The following is a 10,818-nucleotide window of genomic DNA, read 5'->3' as shown; positions in this document are numbered from 1 at the left end:
GCACTATGACACTCTTGGTCGTACCAAAGCTTTTTGAATAAATTTCCTTTGAAGTGATTACCCTCTTTGTACAGGCCCAAATCTTTACACACATAAATCACTAAATTTTTTAAGTACAGATATTCCTGTTCAGTTGTGAAAAAATTTTCATCTACCAACGACAGCGACTCAAGAGCGTCATAATAACGTTCCGCCTTTTCCACAGACCAAATTATCTTAGGACCGTTTTGAACAAAAGAGACCTTGTCTTTTTTCAGAGTATTATATAGACTAAGTATGCATGGCATGTGATCAGATGCCAAAAAGAAATCGGAAATCTCAAAATCGGCAACAATGTTAAGTGCACTTACAGAGCACCAAACCAAGTCAATACAGCTCCGCCCCGCGTCGCCCACAAAGGTGAAATTAGCAGGTGAATCACTAACCGATCTCCCATTCAGAACTACACAACCTATATCCTGCATAACACCCACGATAGAACGACCGGCAGCATTGCAAATATTGTCCTTGGTAAGGCGCTCCCTGTACAAACAGGTACCTTCAAACCACTCTTCTTCCCCTTGATTTAATAGACCGATTCGTGTGTTCATATCACCACCAATGAATATTTTACAAGGGTGAGAGATTCCGATTTCTTCCAGCACATTTTGCAAATCCTGAAATAAAGAGAGAGGTACAGCAGGAGAGAAATATATGTGACCAAAAACTATGTCTAAATCCTTAACATAAATAAATATCCAATGATCATTTGAATGAACCAGACTTACTTCAACATCCTGCCTGTAGAAACATATAAGGCCACCCTTAAACCTTCCCATGTTACCCTCTCTAGTTGCATCAACAGTCAAAAATGCATACCTACTGCTCAAGTCTGATTTCAGTTGAAAAGCCTTCACCCAGGTCTCAGATAAAAATACAAAGTCGAAATTTAATATTTCTTCATTACTTAATAACAGGTTCAGCTTTGAAGGACCTTTAACATTAAGCCAAAGAACTTTCAGGTCTCCATGTTCTCTTCGGAACGAGTCCGAAAATTTGAAGCCTTCAGCATTGGTTCTCTAAGAACATTGCTTCTCTTGGTTGACATTGACTCAGCGAGCTCCAGTTCCTCGCCCGTCCTTTTTCCAGCAAAAGTTTCATCGTGGTTAACATCTGTGACAATCGTAGGGGTAGTTGCGTTGTTTGATAAAGAAACTGAATTTTTCTGCGAAATGGAGGAGGCTGGGGGGGGATACAAACTATTCAATGTATCTAGGGAGTATTCTTGACCATCCACCAGGAGGGTTTTGAAATTTTTAAACACGACTCTCTTCCCTTGGCCTGACAGCGATTTCTTGTGTAACAATAGCGACTGTTTGATTTTCCTATCTTCCGCGGACAGGTCACGTTCTAAGAAGATTCCCATACCTTTTAGTTTACCTGAACTCTTCAAGATGTGGTGGACTAGTTCCGGTGAGTACAGGGTAACTATCACAATGGTTTTTGATGGACCCACTAATTTGAAGTGTAAAATATCATAGGGTCGAAAATCATGAATTTCCAGTTTGGATTTGAACAAATTCACGATCATGTCTTTCCTCTTCGAAAACAGCGGCTCTCTGCAAAGGTCTTTCCAACCGTATATGACGATGTTCTGATGGGTGTCCCTCTGATACAGTTTAGTAAATTTTACCGAGTGCGAGGTGACTGTTTTTTCCAAGTTTGTGTAACGCTCGTCTGCCTTCTTTTGATTCTCCTCAACTGACTCACGGAAAGATGTAAGTTGTCCTGATAGCCCAGCAATAGCGGCAATGACATCCTTAATGGTGGGCTCTATGACCTTCGGACTCGACATGACGTAAATGTAAAATTTCAAAAGCACGCCCAGGAAACTTTGCTCAGTATGAGTACGAGAGGGTATGACACGATCTAGCGGCCAGAATGACAAACACTCTTATCATGTAATTTTAATAATTATTGTCAGATTGGTGAACATGAAATAAATTACGTAGTGGTGCGAAGATTCAAATTTTTGATCCAATTCAATACAGAAACCGGAAAACAGTTGATAACTTGTCGAACAACAGATGCGATGGGCGAACAACAACAATACTCACAGAAGTCCGAGGCTGTAGTAATAGACTATGTTCATTCCGTTACGCACTACCATAATGTATGACTATGTCACTCGCCTCTACCGACTATTGTTCTTGAAATAATTGTTTATTAGGGGGAGATGTACGTAAATATGTAAACAGATATACTGAAATATAAATTTTGTGCTTGGGCACTTTAACACACGAACAAAGAAAGTACAATAGGTACACAGAAAACACAATGAAATCGCGATTAATAGAACACAAATTGAGTTGATCGAAGGTTTCACATGAAATTGGCGATACTAAAATATGAGAAATCACAAAAAAAGCAAATAAAACTAATTAAAACTATTAAAATTAAATAAAAATTATCTTATAGATTTAACTTTCAACTACTCTCAACCATGCCAGGTTGGCCAACCCGATTTAACTTTCAACTACTCTCAACCATGCCAGGTTGGCCAACCCTGCCAGGTTGGCCAACCCATTCTGCCTCATAACCACAACTCATTATTTATTTACAGTGCATTCCATACGTTTATGCATTGGAAACGAGTAGCAATCGGAAAGAGTTATTTTGCTTGTGAATCACTTGAACAATAACTTAAGAGTATTTCAGGAAGAAGAAGATTTTCTTTTCTATGATATGTTTCTCGCTGCTTTATCTTCTTTTTGAAAACATCAAAACTGCAAAAGATGAAAAGTGAAACGATTCCTCTGAGAATTAAAAGTACCCTTTTATTATAAAAGTAATAGGAAAATTTAATAATCTCCAAAGATATAAGTGAAATATGAAGAGTGATATATTACAAGAAGAATGGCATTCCTTATCAGGGTAATTTTGGGAAGGAAACTTCAATGTTGAAAACACAGACGTCCATTAAATTTAGAATTTTATATGATAGGCAGGGGGCTACATTACACAAATCATATCAGGTATTCGTACTGATGCCAGAGCCAGAGCGATACCAAAGTGTCTCTTCAGCAATCTACATGGATTAACCGACAAGGCTTGGAATTTGGAATACGAGTATACATAATTAGTTTGGACTGAAAATTATCTTATTATTATGATTTGTTAGGGTAGGGAAAAGCAAAAGATATTGTTAAGTCACTTCGGAAAGTAATCACTCAGATCTCTCTTATGTGTTGAATATATTATAGGTATGGCAACTCATGACTCAAGATCAAAAGAGTATCTAAGTGTAGACAAATTTCACAAAAGGATGACTTTCATCTCTAATTACACGTAAATAAAAGAAAAAATATAAATTTACAAAGAAGGTTATGCTATTGAGTGTTCTTGTTTGATTTATAGTCTACCTCACTAATTAAAGGAAAAAGTATCTAAGTGTAGACAAATTTCACAAAAGGATGACTTTCATCTCTAATTACACGTAAATAAAAGAAAAAATATAAATTTACAAAGAAAGTTATGCTATTGAGTGTTCTTGTTTGATTTATAGTCTACCTCACTAATTAAAGGAAAAATTAATTCACATAATCTTTAGAGAGACCCAAAGATTTGAAGAATAATATTGTTGTGACACTTGAGACAAATAAGAGTAAATTTATTCGGTTCTTTATTATATCAGGGTTAATGAATGTGTGGAGTGTATTTCGTGTATCCCATTCTATCTGACTCCAGCACAGGGTGACTAGTATATTATGGTGCTTAATACAGTCGAACCTGTCTAAGTGGGACTCGTCTAAGTGGGAAACCTGGATAACTGGGAAAAAAATCGTGGCCCTTTCATTTTTTACTAAAAAACTGGGAAAATCGAGCCTCTATAAGTGGGAATGACTTTTTCTAGATACTTGGTCCAGAGCCTCTGTAAGTGGGAAAGGTTGCCATTTTCCTAGGTCCGGAGCCTTCTGCGGATCTCTGTAAGTGGGAATTTGTACGAAACTAGTAACCCTTAATGACATATTCCTCTTCCTCCAAACCAGTGTTCACATTTACCTCTATAAGTGGAATAGGAAAATGGCAACCTCCCTAAGTGGGACACTTTTTAACTGGGAAACCTGGATAAGTGGGAAAAAATTGTCGGTCCCTTGGATTCCCACTTAGACAGGTTCGACTGTATATTATATTAATATCATGGTCCTTGATATTATGGGCGAAACTGCGAAACATGTCTAGTAAATATACATCCAATAAGTAGGTACTCTCAAATAACGAAATATTTCTTCGGAATTTCGTTCAGAATACTCGTCTACTTTGGTAGCAAACAGACGGAAGAATATTTTGAAATAGAGGGAAGAATATTTTGAAATTGAGGGAAGAAAATTTTGAAATAGAGGAAAGAAGATTTTGAAATGGAGGAAAGAAGATTTTAAAATGAAGGAAAGAGTATTTTGAAATAGAGGAAAGAAGATTTTAAAATAGAGGAAAGAAGATTTAAGGGAAGGAGATTTTGAACTTTTGAGACCCCGTGTCGTTCTGCACAGAAAGGATGAGAGGGACTGGCATGCAAATGAGGAAGGCTGTAACTTATCGGTTCACTTGCTTTCTACCTCCTCTACATCAAGAATATTCCAGTGCTGTAGGTTTGGATAGCGGGATGGTCGAAGTAGCTTTCAAACAGATTTATTTTTTGTTGGTTTTTTAGTTGTGGATAAGAGCAAGATGGCGTCGTATAAGTCCTTAAATAGTTAGGTAGGTTCATCATTTTCATTATTTGTGGAAATGTTACGAAAGGTCAAAATTTGTAATATCACCTAGTCGGGGTTTTTATTAATAATTTATTATTATTTTATCATGATTTTATATTTTTTATAGATAAAATACCTACTTTGATTGCTGACCGAGCAATTGCCTCTTTGGATGGCCAGAGAAATTTTCTGAACCGAGTACTAACGCGAGCGATATAATTTATTTTTAAAACTTGATAGGTACCCAGCAACAATAATCGCTGTTTTTCTTACAATTCCTCAATTTTATTCGGTTCATCAAGTTTAGTATTTCTCTGCCTCAAGTTTTCCCGAAATTTCCAATCGCCCCTGTTTTCACAACTCGACTTTACTGTCAGTATATTTTCATGATTTCATCAATTTTGTTTTTATAATAATTAGCCAACCAGCATTTTATCTCTTCTTCTAGGTTTTAAACTTATTTTTTTAAAACAATATTTACTTTTCACAATGTGAACCTCTTCGTGGTTTTGTTTCAAATTTATGCTTTCAAAATTTTATTCAAGTTTTTTTGCCAAAAGAGTTTCGATTGTCTTTTTATTAGGTTTTCTTTTCCCATGTTTTCAAATTATTATTATTATTTTTATTTCGGACCAGTTCATGTTATGTTATGTTATGACAGCATAAATTACAAATAGTAGGTCCCTATAAGTAGTAGAGACATCTCCACTAAATTACTCCTACCCTTTGAGTTTTCTGAAGAAGTCATATTTTGACAATACTACGTATAACTGTCTTGTCGCGATATATGCTATGGCCAGTTCTCAATAAGACCAACGAGTACTGAAGAGGTTAATCTGAATTGATGCACCACAAAATATTGAAACTTTTCACTGTAACTAATGCTATGATAACATTACGAAGCTACATGAAACCCAGTCTAGGCTTTGTTTTTGTTTTTCCGGGTAGCTTTGTTAGTTTGTTTAATTCAGCTTATGCTAACATGTAAAATCCCACTCTCAACAAACAGAATGCAGGCGGCAGAGTATCTATTGCTTCCTTCTTTTTTTACGTCTAGTTGCAAATCTATGTTAACAAAAGAGATCAAGTAACATAGACATCACCACACATTCAAATTGTCAAATTGTAGTGCAGACATATCCACCAATTCAAATTGTAGATAAGTCTCATCCCTAGTTTCTAGAAACCAGGGATGCTTGAAAATTTGATTTGGCAAAAGTAGGTATTCCTGAATATTACAAATTTTCTCCAAAATCCTTGATTTTTCGGGAATGAATTTGAACTTTGACCTCCTGGCCAAACTCATCACGTATCTACAAATGATCCAGCACAAATTTTTCATGAAACTTTTCCGGAGAAAATTGTAGTCGTTCATTTTTTCGCCACATTACTATACATGGAAAAGAGACGCAAGATTTTGCTTTCCGCCTCATTTATCTCTTGACACTTTTTTATTATTATTTAACAAGAACAGGGACATTCTTGTTTTATTTTTTTATTACTTCGTAATTAGACAAGAAGTACTCAATTCTTAGGGTTTGGGGTCACTCTAGTGACGGTGGACGTTCCCAAAGGTAACTTATGTAAAGATGATCTTTTCTGCACAAAGAGAATTCTTCACTTAATTGACAAATAATAATATTTTGATCTAAATTTGAAGAGCAATACTGAAAAAGAATACGGATTTGTAATGTGTATCATCTACTTGTTAAAATACTAAATATTAATGTATTCTTTCTTTTTGTATTATGATTTCTGTTTCTCTCTCTCTCTCTTATTTTTTTTTCTTTTTTCATCATCAACCAAACAACAAGAAATACTAAGAAAGTTTTCTTGAGAATTTTTCTTAATTCTTTATTATTTTTTCCCAGTTTTGCCGCAAGTATGTAAAAACATCGAAATTTGACGTCACACTAGTGACATTTCAATGCGTCACACTAGTGACCGTCACTCTAGTGACGAAAGTACATTTACTATTTATTTTTTATCTTTTTTTTAAATAAAGGTATCAATGTATTAGTAGCACCATTACCAAAGTTAGTCACGCTAGTGACGGTCACTCTAGTGACGAAATTGAAAACATCGAATTTTTGAAGTTTTTCATTATTAGCTATTGATATAGCGTGAGGAAATTTGGACTAGTCTACTCCCTGTTTATAGTCCCCTAGCTAGACGCTGATCTACTCTCTGTTTATAGCCCCTCAGCCCTCAGCTAGATTTAGTCCCTCAGCCGGACAGTCAAAAACATGGTTAGTCAAATAAGTTTCCAGGATTGATTAACGTTCTAAGATAAGTAAGGACACGTAATGTTCGACTTCTTTTCCCGAATGGAAAAAAAAAACTTAAGAGAGACAGACAGTCGTAAAAATATGAAATGATTTGAAAACCATTAAAAGCTAACGTAATTACATTAAAGAAAACCTCAAAATGTAACATGTGGTAAATCCGGGAACCCCAGAAGCAAAATCTTTTTCTTTTTTTTATTCCTGTACATCCTACTTATTTATATTTATAATAAAAGTGTATTTTTTGTATCGCGTAGGCTATTGTGCTTCCTTTGGCTTTATTCATATTTTCCTGTAATTTAATTACAAAATATAAATTGAGGTTTTTTGTGCTGTCAAAGGGGGTGTAGAACTCATTTTACAATACTATAAATTAATAGATGGCTTATAGTGTTCTTTTCTTTTTTCTAAATCAGTGAACCTCTAATATGACAAGTTTGATGGAAGGAGGGAAGCAGTTTGTTTTTCTGATATAACTCTCGTAGCTGCACAACTGAACATGTTTGACAAAATACGAAATGTTCGGGAGCTTAAGTTGACACAAAATAATCTTCTGAAAGCTTTTCTCAGATTTATATGAAAAATGAAAAGTAGCTCTAGGTACATATAAGAAAAATGAAAAATTAGAACCATACACAATGTAGAACTAGAAACATATGTAAAAGGATCGCAAATCAAAGGTACAAGTAGAACCAGAAGAATTGGAAATCCCTGCCCCATAAGGTACTCAAAATTGCATAATAATAATTTTATTATTAAATTTTGGTGGATACGCCAAAATTTTTACATGTAGTTCTAGCATCCAGGTCGATTAATGAAAAATTGAAGCTGGATGAACTTTAGTAAAACCAATGAAAGGAATTGAAACAAGCTTAGTATTAGAGTTATTAGAGCTATCCAATAACGATGAATATCACAGCATCATGCTTTCTGTGCCTACCTATTGGGTGTCGAAGACAGATGAAGACAATCTAAAATCGAATTTATTTTTTAACCATTAGTTCAAACAATTTTAATTCCTCAGAAAGCTCACAATAGACAAATTAAGCCACAATTTAGTTTGTATTCTCAAAGTTCCCCTAACCTTTAACCAGTGATTAGAAATGTGTCAGTAATCCAGAGACACATGAGTAAACCCTTTCTCTTCACCAAAGGACAGAAAAAGAGATGAAAAAAACAAGATTAAACTTTTCTATAGCGGGAAATTCAGTGAATACAAAATTGAAAACACATTTCCATGTGCTACCAAGTTTGAATTTGAAGGTGTAAATATAAAAATGGAATCATAAAGGCATGATAATTTGTGGGATCAAATCATTGAATCGAATAATCACCTATGTCAGGAACAGACACATTGCAGGCAACTGGGAGCGAGATATAAAGCGCTTCCTAAATGAGATGCTCCAAGCTCTTCCAAGTATTCTGAAAACTTATATTCTAATTATTTCTACCAAACAAGTTTTATTGTTTAGTTTTTCAGTGAGTTTAATTTCTATGTTCTCGACGCTTTCTTTTTACAAGTTTTTTGTTTATGCCGTACTTTTTTATTATATTGTAGTTACCTATGGAGGTATATAAAAACGCAAATTAAACTTTTAAATGAACAAAGTTTTTTGTTAATTTTCAAAATGAAGTTTTATATTACGTCCTTAGAGGTATAGAGATTTCAGAATTTTCCAGAAAAACGGGTTACCTATTTTAAATCAAAGAGTTTGAGTTGAATGGTACAACTTTTACAAACCTCTGAACAAATGTCTCTTTCTGTTCTCACATGATATCTACCTTTGTCAGGGTATAAAAAGGAACAGCCACCTACTTGCAATAATAGGTACTACTTGAAAGGAATAAAATGTAATAAAAAAATCAGCAATAATATCAATTTCATTATAAAGTCATTCACACACAATCAAAATTTAAAACAGTCGTATATTTAGATTAGGTTGGCATTTAATTTTTAATTAATCAAAGTAACTGTTCAGCAAAACTCGTGAACATCTGACGCTGGGTGTTTACTTTGCTGTCTGGTATGAAACAAGATTTATGAAGTGAGTATTTTAGAAAAATTAACTATCAGCTAATAAAGAATATTGTCGAAAGAATGGGTTGCTAAACCCCGGGATAGAAACCCTCTAACCATCGGGAAAAGCTGTAGAAAGGGGCCAATTATTCACATGGATGATTTTTTACCCATTCTTTAGCAACGTTTAACGTGGACTTTTGCGGAGGTTAAATAAGGCGCCTTCACACGATGTATGCGCTTGTCGTGCTAAAGACCAGTGATCTGACTCTGAAAGCAAAGTATAGCACATAGGACTTTGCTTTTCACAAATATTATGACGTCACAGTGACTATTAGATATAATGTTCATACCGTACTTTTAAAGTTTTCCCTTTGTAATTCTAGGACATAACTTTTGCAAAATTTTCAAAAGATGGCATAAACTATTTTACAAGTTAGTTATACCATTATACCAATAAAATTATTATCATACCTATTATTATTATTTTAAATTCATTGATCGAAAACTGAATTTCTGGAAAATTTCTAGGCCTTCCCAGCCCTCTTCAAAGTCTTCAACTCTATTTGGTTAGTCAAATATATTAGCTCGATTCTTCCCAACATTGATCGTGTGAATGTTATCTAATAGGAAATGTTATCTGATAAGAAAGGGGTTATCTGATAACAGAGGGATTATGATCTAATGTTATCTGATAAGAAAGGGGGTAGACCTACATGTACTCCGTTAGGTAAGTAGGTACGTTCCTACAAGTTACATAATGTTAGTATAGGTACCTTATTTATACTGTTGTCTAAGATTAGGAAGTCTCATTATGCCAACAGTTTTAGGTAGGTACATAAATGGAACTGCTATTTGATAAGTAGGTAAGTGCATGATGTGGTGGGTAATTGGGTATACTGTATCTGTTATCTGATAATAAGAAAGGGGTTATCTGATAAGTTGTCTGATATTAGAATCAAATGTTATCTGATAAGAAAGGGGGTAGACCTACATGTACTCCGTTAGGTAAGTAGGTACGTTCCTACAAGTTACATATGTTAATATAGGTACCTTATTTATACTGTTGTCTAAGATTAGGAAGTCTCATTATGCCAACAGTTTTAGGTAGGTACATAAATGGAACTGCTATCTGATAAGTAGGTAGGTGCATGATGTGGTGGGTAATTGGGTATACTCTATCTGCTATCTGATAATAAGAAAGGGGTTCTCTGATAAGTTGTCTGATATTAGAATCAAATGTTATCTGATAAGAAAGGGGGTAGACCTAATAAGTACATGGTAGGTAATTATGTAGGTAGGTAGTAGGTAGGTACATGAAACTTTTCATTTCAGTTTTTTTTTCCTTGTACCTACTAGTGGACATTTATTTCACCTTGTACTTGTCCATTGGCCATTATTTGTCAGTAACCTGCATCAGATTTCTTTTCAATATCAGATCTCAGATAAAAAGAAATAAAATAATAATAATAAAATTATTAATTGGTTTATTATAGTTTTTCTCTCTCTCTCTCTCTCTCTCTCTCTCTCTCTCTCTCTCACACACAGAAAAATGTAGGTACTTACCTCTTATAAAGTGAAAAAATCCAATAAATATAAATTTACACTCAGGTTTTATATAAAATAATGTGACCTATAGAACTATAGAATTACCTATAACAAATAGGTAAACGGTAGGCTCAATATGATTTTCCTTCTCTGTAAATTGAAAATATTCAGCCTTCATTTTCCGCCTGTTAGTTTTAAAACATGGACATTGTTGCATATCGACAAATTTCTCTGA

General features: G+C 34.4%; 1 long non-coding RNA gene across 1 annotated transcript; it reads right to left on the bottom strand.

The window, feature by feature from the left end:
• Positions 1-9,916: 9,916 nt before the first annotated feature.
• On the bottom strand, positions 9,917-10,467 carry LOC113468269. Its single transcript, XR_003392091.1, has 2 exons — positions 10,303-10,467; positions 9,917-10,025 (listed from the first exon to the last, which is right to left on the bottom strand). It is a non-coding gene; the product is annotated as an uncharacterized LOC113468269 (long non-coding RNA).
• Positions 10,468-10,818: the final 351 nt, after the last annotated feature.

The sequence above is a fragment of the Diaphorina citri genome, unplaced genomic scaffold (genome assembly GCF_000475195.1).
Source record: "Diaphorina citri unplaced genomic scaffold, Diaci psyllid genome assembly version 1.1 scaffold687, whole genome shotgun sequence".
Lineage (NCBI taxonomy): Eukaryota > Metazoa > Arthropoda > Insecta > Hemiptera > Psyllidae > Diaphorina > Diaphorina citri.
The sequence above is the reverse complement of the archived record's forward strand: the minus strand, read 5'-3'. Positions and strand labels throughout refer to the sequence as shown.